We start from the raw sequence: 8,963 nt of genomic DNA, 5'->3' as shown, positions 1-8,963 counted from the left end.
AGGAACAGGTTCTGCAGGCAGGTGCTACTGCACAGACTCTGGGTTTTACAACACACTGGAACACTTCTGCTCTTGTCTCATTTTCATCTGCCCCAGAAGGGCTGGGTACTCTGAAGGTTTAGAGTCAACTATTCTGAGCATCCACCCTCAGTGATGGACTGTAATGAAATGAGACCCATGTCCCCATCAGTCTCTGAAAGGCTCAGCTTCCAAACTGCCATCAGGGACGCCAGCAGGGCTGGTGGGCCAAGTGTTGGCACTCAGTGGCTGTGACTGGACTCTGACCACAGAACACAGTGACAGGGGTGGGGCAGGTCACAGCCTCATTCCGGAGCTTTAAGATTGTTTGTGAGTTACACATGCGGGGTGGGGGGCTGGGGAGGTGGGGGGGAAGGGGGGAGGTATATCATGATTCTTGGTGGTGGAATATGTGCACTGGTGAAGGGATGGGTGTTTGAGCATTGTATAACTGAGACTTTGACCTGAAAGCTTTGTAACTTTCCACATGGTGAATCAATAAAAGAATTAAAAAAAAAAAAGATTGTTTGTGAATAGTTCATTGCTCCTCTTCCCTGGAACTTGGTGGATTGTATTGCCTTGATCCCTCTGAAGTTAACTATGCCACCCAATATCACTCATTGATGAGTTATGAGCATAAATACATTTCCATCAGAGTAAGTCTTTAAGTTTCTGCACAAAGCTCGCTTATTCCTCTGAGACGGTTACAACAACCTTTGGGATGGCTCTCAATGACTCTGGAGATAAAGCACCTGCCTTGCAAGAGGAAATAATGGCTTGTTCCCTTCTCACACCCACTCACTGCTGCATCTGGGACTCTGCTCTCTGAGTCTCTGATGCCGTAACAGAATATGCAATCACCAGAACACCACATCTGGAGGGTGCAAGCACCACAGTTAACATGTTACCCCCAGAAATACTCTTTGTTGTTGAAACTCTAGAGAGCAGGTGGAACATGAGTACAGCATCTGGGTGTTCCGCATGCGAGGCACGTGTTCTTGCCTTGATGCTCCAGGTCCTTCTTCCATTCCTTAGCTCTGGACCAAATCCCTGAGTTAGCTTATCAGCTCTAGAGTGGAAAGCCGTAGGCTCTCCAGAGGAATGCTATCAAAAGTCTTTGTCTCTGTCTCATTTCTTCTGTTTTGATCTGCATCATGGTATGGTCCCAGAAGCACTGCACAAACGCAGAGTATTGGCCAAAAGCACAAGTCTATGAATACAGAAACATACATCTAAAACTAGATTGCCGCAGACCACCCAGTGGAGACCACCGACCACTGGGGACCAGGGTCGAAGGAATCAGGAAAAGTCAGGAATCGGCGGGGAAATGACAGACAGCCACACTACAAGCTGGTGAACTGCTGCAACTTTATTCTGCAAAGCTGTGCTTATATATTGTTTCTCCAAGGAAATAGCAATAAGCAGGGGGTTACAACATCAGGTTACACCATTAGACCACTGCTTTGATGATTACAATACATCATTAGAACACTACTTTGATGATTATAATTCAGCAGAAAAATTATTAACGAAGTACAATACAGTATGAGTTAATTCCGCATATCGCTTCTGTGACCTCTTGTTTTCCGTAAGGCTAGGGTAAAGCTAAGGTTCTTTGAAATGTCTGTTTCGCGCCAATGATCACATCCATGTTAGTTTAGCATTAAGTGTTTAAGGCCCTTTCTCCCGTCAGGAATTTGTTATAATATATTGCAAAAGGTTTAAATAATAAACATCAGGGTTTTCTTCATCTAGCTAATCTAGCCATAAATGGGAGCTCTGAAAACAACCGTTGTTTCCCTTCATAGTTTACCCATCTATTCCCAATGTTGTCGTTAGTTCCTGTAAAAAAGGGGGGGTGGATCTAGGTAATCTTTTACTGCAGGGGGGAGCAACGTGGCGGCAAAGTCCGCCATCGCTCTCCCGCAAAATATTGTGTCCCTGCAGGGAATCTTAGCCAACTCTTCTTTCTGGAAATGTTTTTGTCTCACTATGCTGTGATTTTTTGCAACACCTTTGTTTTTACTTTCATTTAGTCTATTGCTTTGGTTTCCAAGAACAGCTGTTTTTATCCTCAACCTTGTTTAGAAAAAACCCAATGAGGCGCCTCCAGCATTCTACTATGCTTCTGAGACAGGTGCTTAAACAAAAGGAAAGGGGGGCTTCAGATATTAATTCATCTAATTCTGGCCGGCCTGTGGTGTTGGCAACATCCTGACCAGGAAACGCTCATACTGTTCCAATACGAATGCACAGATAAGAAATGCACAGAAGAAAGGCACAGATAGTTAAGCTAAGGCAAAACCAAGGTTGTCTTGTGCTCCAGCAGTTTCTGGTGTCATCAGGTCACGTGATGAGCACAGATTGTAGGGGAACTGCCTGAGGCCCCGCTCTGGGGAGCTCCCACCTCAACCTCTCATCTGCAGACCTCCAGCGCAGCAGCATTTTGCTACAGCTACACAGGTGTCACAGCTGTGGGCGTAGCACTAGATATATATGTATGTATATAAATAGTCAGATACCAGAGGAGACATAAAGGTGAAAATTTCAACATAGGGCCTGACAAAGTACAAAGGTTAAGGTGCTTGCCTTGCCCTTAGCTGACCTTTCTCAATTCACATGCCCATATATGACCCCTTAAACATTGCCAGGAGTGATCTCTAAGCACAGAGCCAGGAGTAAGCCCTGACCACTGCCAGGTGTGGCCTCAAAAACCAAAAATAACCAAACAAATAATAAATAACTTCAACATATAAGATTTGGGAGGGAGATAGGACAGGCAGACAGAATCAACAGAAACAATGCCTGGAGCATGAAAAGACTTGAAAGATATTATAATATCATCAGACAAATATTGTGTCATCTATGAAAACCAAGTGTTAAAAAATAAAAAGAAAACTATGAGCAAGAATGGACAGTTGAGGGGCTGGAGTGATAGCGCAGTGGGTAGGGCATTTGCCTTGTATGCAGCCAACCCTGGTTCGATTCCCAGCATCCCATATGGTCCCTTAAGCAGTGCCAGGAGTAATTCTTGAGTGCAGAGCCAGGAGTAACCCCTGTGCATCGCCGGGTGTGACCCAAAAAGCAAAAAAAAAAAAAAAAAAAAAAGAATGGACAGTTGAGGGGCTGGAGTGATAGCACAGCGGGTAGGGCATTTGCCTTGCACGTGGCTGACCCGGGTTCAATTCCCAGCATCCCATATAGTCCCCCAAGCACCGCCAGGAGTAATTCCTGAGTGCAGAGCCAGGAGTAACCCCTAAGCATTGCCGGGTATGACCTCCCGCCCCAAAAATGCTGATCATACTATTTTCTTCACTTTCATGTTTAAAATAGCTTTAATACATATATATTTAATATATTTAAATTTTTTAATAAGTACAAATATTTAAAAATCAAATATGTCAAAATGTTGGTTATTGTTCCCTCCGAGATATGAGCATATTTTACTAAAAATTTATTGTGTACAAAAATGTATTTAGTTTTCAATATTTTTGTTTTGTTCACGAGCCACACCCAGTAGTGCTTAGGGATTACCCCTGATTCTGCGCTCAGGGATCATTACTGGTGGGGAATAGGGGACCATATGGGGTGCCAGAGATTGAACTTGATTGGGTCTCACCTGTATTAATAAAACTTTGAGTGCAATTCCGTGTTAATACATTTTGGAGTTTACATGTAATGGTGGTGGGATTGGTATTTTTATAAAGTGTAGGGGAAAAATTTACATCTGTAGGCCTTACCTGTTACTGGGCCTGCTTTCAATAATCTTAAAATGTAAAAAATGTCTTTACTTTGCTTAATTTAAAATTATTATTTCAATTCACATAAAAAGCTAACTTGAGTTGCTTTTTAATTATCTGTGACTCTTCATTTTTTCTTTTTTTTTGCTTTTTGGGTCACACCTGGCATTGCACAGGGGTTACTCCTGGCTCTGCACTCAGGAATCACCCCTGAAGGTGCTCAAGGGACTATATGAGATGCTGGAAATCAAACTTGGGTCATCCACGTGCAAGGCAAATGCCCTACCCGCTGTGCTATTGCTCCAGCCCCCTCTGTGACTCTTCTTTGACTTTTCAATAATTCATTGTTTCTGGATAAGTTTCTTCACTGTTTACTTTTGGCCTTTACAATGAAGAGTTATGTCCTCCAGCAACCTTCAGATCTTGGAGCTTTGCTATTGGATAGAAAAATCAACATTTACACACACAACTAATACAACTAATAACTTTAGGAATTATTGAACCCCAGACCAGACTCCACTTTCTGATCCACTTTCCCATATCTATTTCGATCCCTCTTTGAATCCAGTTATCATTACTTGAAAAATTGAAAGAAAAGAAAATAAGAAATATTTTTTAAATAAGAAAATAAGTCTTAACTGTCACTCCTCCTCTGTGGAATTTAAGTGACAACCTTGAAACCAATGCCTGTGAAGACCCTGCCCACATTTTGCAACTCCTGAGCATTAAAAATGTCTAAAAAAACAATCTTGTTGCTCGAAGGGCAGATTTCCTAAGGTATCCTAGAATTGCAGTAGAAATGGCCGTACAGATTTCCCTCTAATGTGACCTGAAAGGATGCTTTCGTCTTGGATTTCTGTGTCTGTTACATGGGGCTAATCAGACCTAGCTGATAGAGTTAGCAAGGGCATGAGAGATAGAGCAGGTGGTTAGGCACTTGCCTTGCACGATACCACCAGGAGTGATTCCTAAGCACAGAGCCAGGAGGAAGCCCTGAGTACTGTCACTGAGTCTGACCCCCTCCTTGCTGTTGTGTTCAGGCGGGGGCCCATGTCGTTGGGCTCATTCACAGGGCTTGAATGCAGGATCCATGCTCTACTGGTGTGTGTGTATGTGTGTGTGTGATACCCAGAGGTGCTCAGTGGTTACTCTTGGCTAAGTGCTCAGGAATCCCCCAGCAGTGATTAAGGGAACTCTGCAGTACCGGGAGCAGAATCCAAGGCCTAACAAGCAAAGCCAGTGCTCTATTCCTGAACCAGATTCCAGGCACCAATAAGCTTTGCTATTTAAGCTATCTCCCAAGCCTTCTCTGTAATTTAATTTTATTTTTGCTCCATCAAAGATTGAAAAAGGAATCCACAAACGCAGGCATGCTAGCTGCATGCCAAGTTTAAACATTTCCCTTTTCAGATAAAGATAAATGAGAAGCTAATAACTTGCCCAAAGTGGCCTGACTGGCTAGGACCAGATGCCAGCTCTTCTTAGACCCCATTCTGCTTTCTCACCTGACTCCTAAAGCCACCTGTTTTTTCCACCCCAGTAGTAGACTGAACTTCTACTATTTTTTAGATCACAATGACCTTTTCCATTGGCAATATATATATATATTTTAAAAGTGAGAGTGCAGGGGCTGGAGATAGCACAGCGGATAGGGCATTCGCCTTGCACGCGGCCGACCCGGGTTCAAATCCCAGCATCCTATATGGTCCCCTGAGCACGGCCATGGGTAGTTCCTGAGTGCAGAGCCAGGAGTAACCCCTGTGCATCGCCAGGTGTGACCCAAAAAGAAAAAAAAAAGTGAGAGTGCAACACAAATCACTAGCCAAATTTACAGTTAAGTGCTACAGAGATTCAGAGCAAGAGGGGAAATTTTCTGAAATGTTCTTTTCAACCTTGTTCATAATCTGTTATCATGTTCAAAAATCAAAAAGTGGCCCAAAGTGGTAGTATAGCGGGTAGGGCATTTTCCTTGCATACCACCAATCTTGCTTCCGTTCCCAGCACCCCAGGAGTGATTCCCGAGCGCAGAGCAGGAGTAACCCCTGAGCATTGCCGGGTATGGCTCCAAAATAAAAATAAACAAAAAAAATCCCCCGTCTCCCGATCTGGCTCTCTAACTGCGGCCCGCCCACCCAGGTACCGTCACTGACCCTCAGCCACGCCCTCCCGTCCCCCGCTTCCCGCCGCCTGAGGTCTTCCCGCCTGGCTCTCTACAAGGAAGGCACTGGGGGCGTGGCCTGTATCTTAGTGGGCGTGGTATCAAAGTGGGCGTGGCAGAGCGGCGGCCGCTAATGTGGCCGCAGTTATTTTTTGTTACCTCAGCCAATAGTTATTGTCTATTTCTTTGAAAATCACTTTAGCCATCTCAACCACTCATGCAAAATATCCATTAGCTTAGTTTGACACTATAAAAGCTGTCAGTGAATAAGGGAACTTTAGCACAATCAGAGCCCCTCCTTTCCACAGCAAGAGGGAACAGGAATAGATAACTACAAAGTTCCAACTCTATACTTCCGTAACAATATGAAGAAGCAGCGAAAATCCCATCCACGAAGAGAGGGAGAAGAAAAGATTCCAGAAACATCAACAAGGGCTACTCACATCTACGACCTCTCAGATAAACAATTCAGAGAGGAAATCTGGAGGAGAGTCAACCTACTCCAAGCAACCATGGAACTGACATCCAATAAGTTAAGGGAGGAGATGAATGAAGCACTGCAACGGTCTACCAAGAAAATGCAGGAAGAAATGAGAGCAGAAATCTCAAACCTACGAACGGAAGTCACACAAATAAAGGAATCGGTAGATGAATTAAAAATCCCACTAGATGCCCTTAACAGTAGAATGACTACAGCCGAAGACAGAATCAGCGACCTGGAAGATGAGCTGCAGAAATCTTATAGACAACAACAAATCATGGCCAAAGACCTCAAAATGGCTATAGAGCGAATCAGAGCCCTGGGGGATGACTTCAAGAGGAACAACATAAGAATCATTGGAGTACCAGAACCACAGGGAAGTAACCCCAATGAAAAAAACACAGTCAAAGACATCATTGCTAAGAAATTCCCAGAGCTGGAGAAGGCAGGCATCCAGATACAAGGAGTCCAAAGAGTACCAGCAAAAAGAGACCCAAATAAAAAGACTCCAAGGCATATCATAGTCAGAATGATGGATGCTATGGATAGAGACACAATTCTGCAAGCAGCAAGGTCAAAGAAGGAAATCACATACAAAGGAGCACCCCTCAGATTTACAGCAGACCTGTCAGAAGAAACCCTCCGAGCCCGAAGACAATGGTGGGACATAGTGAAAAAACTCAACGAAATGAATGCCTCACCAAGAATACTTTATCCGGCTAAACTCTCACTCAAACTCAAAGGAACCATACACTATTTCTCGTATAAACAACAGCTCAGGAACTTCATAGACTCAAAACCAAACTTGAAAGAAGGTCTAAAGGGGCTACTGTAAGACAAGGAGGAGCCCCATAAAAACAACAAATACCACAGAAATATGACACAAAACCCTACCACAATAATCTCTCTCAATGTCAACGGAGTAAATGCACCCATCAAGAGACACAGAGTGGCAAAATGGATCCGGAAATTAAACCCAACATTCTGTTGCCTGCAAGAAACACACCTGAACAAACAGAGTAAACGTAGACTCAAAGTCAAAGGATGGAAAACAATCCTGCAAACAAACAACCCCCTTAAAAAAGCTGGAGTGGCCATCCTGGTATCCGACAACATAGACTTCAGGTTGAAAATGATTAAAAGGGACAGCGAAGGTCATTTTCTATTTATGAAGGGATATGTATAACAGGAAGAAATCGCACTCTTAAAGGTATACGCTTCTAATGAACGACCGGCTAAATATTTAAAACAACTCCTAACAGACTTCAAAGAGGACATCACTAACAGTACAATAGTAGTCGGAGACTTCAATACGGCCTTATCGCCTCTAGATAGATCAACAAGAACAAAACTCAACAAGGAAACACTGACTCTGAAAGAAGAAATTGAAGAGAGAGGCCTAATAGACCTATACAGGGCTTTACACCCCAAAAAGAAAGAATACACATTCTTTTCCAGTGCACATGGAACATTTTCTAAAATAGACTATGTACTGGGCCCCAGGACATACCTCAATAGAATAGGAAAAATAGAAATTGTATCAACCATCTTTTCAGACCACGATGCGCTGAAGATAGAAGCTAACCACTCACCGACATGGAGAACCAAATCAAACACCTGGAAATTAAACAATTCAATGTTGAACAATGAGTGGGTCAGGAAGGAAATCAAGGAAGAAATCAAAAGATACTTAGAAACAAATGAGAATGAAGACACGAGCTATGGGACGAAGCTAAAGCCGTGTTAAGGGGAAAATTTATATGGCCAAGCATTCCTCAGGAAGGAAGAAAGGGCCCACATAGATAGCTTGACTTCACGACTCAAGACCTTAGAAAAGGACCAGAAAAAGGAACCCAAACCAGACCGAAGGAAAGAAATAATAAAAGTTAGAGCAGAAATTAATGACATCGAAACTAAAAAAGCAATCCAAAAGATCAATGAAACAAAGAGCTGGTTCTTCGAGAAAATAAATAAGATTGATAAACCGCTAGCAAGACTCACAAAGAAAGAAAGAGAGAGAGCCCTAATAAATCGAATCAGAAATAAAAAGGGGGACATCATGACAGAAACCAGTGAGATACAAAAGATCATTAGAGACTACTTTGAAGGCCTATACGCCACAAAACAGGAGAACCTAAAAGAAATGGATGACCAAGTGGGATTCATCCTGTGGATGCAAGGATGGTTTAACATTTGGAAATCAATCAACATAATCCATCATATCAACAAAAGTAAAGATAAAAACCATATGATCATATCAATAGATGCAGAGAAAGCATTTGACAAGATCCAACATCCTTTCATGATGAAAACCCTCACCAAAATGGGGTTTGGAGGAACTTTCCTCAAGATAGTCGAAGCCATCTACCACAAGCCTATGGCAAGCATTATCTTCAACGGGGAAAAACTAAGGGCCTTTCCTCTAAGATCAGGTACAAGACAAGGATGCCCACTCTCACCACTTCTCTTCAATATAGTACTGGAAGTACTTGCGATAGCTATTAGACAAGAAAAAGAGATTAAGGGCATCCAGATAGGAAAGGAAGAAATCAAACTCTCACTATTT

The sequence above is a fragment of the Sorex araneus genome, chromosome 7 (genome assembly GCF_027595985.1).
Source record: "Sorex araneus isolate mSorAra2 chromosome 7, mSorAra2.pri, whole genome shotgun sequence".
Taxonomy (NCBI): domain Eukaryota; kingdom Metazoa; phylum Chordata; class Mammalia; order Eulipotyphla; family Soricidae; genus Sorex; species Sorex araneus.
This window is presented reverse-complemented; position numbering follows the sequence as displayed.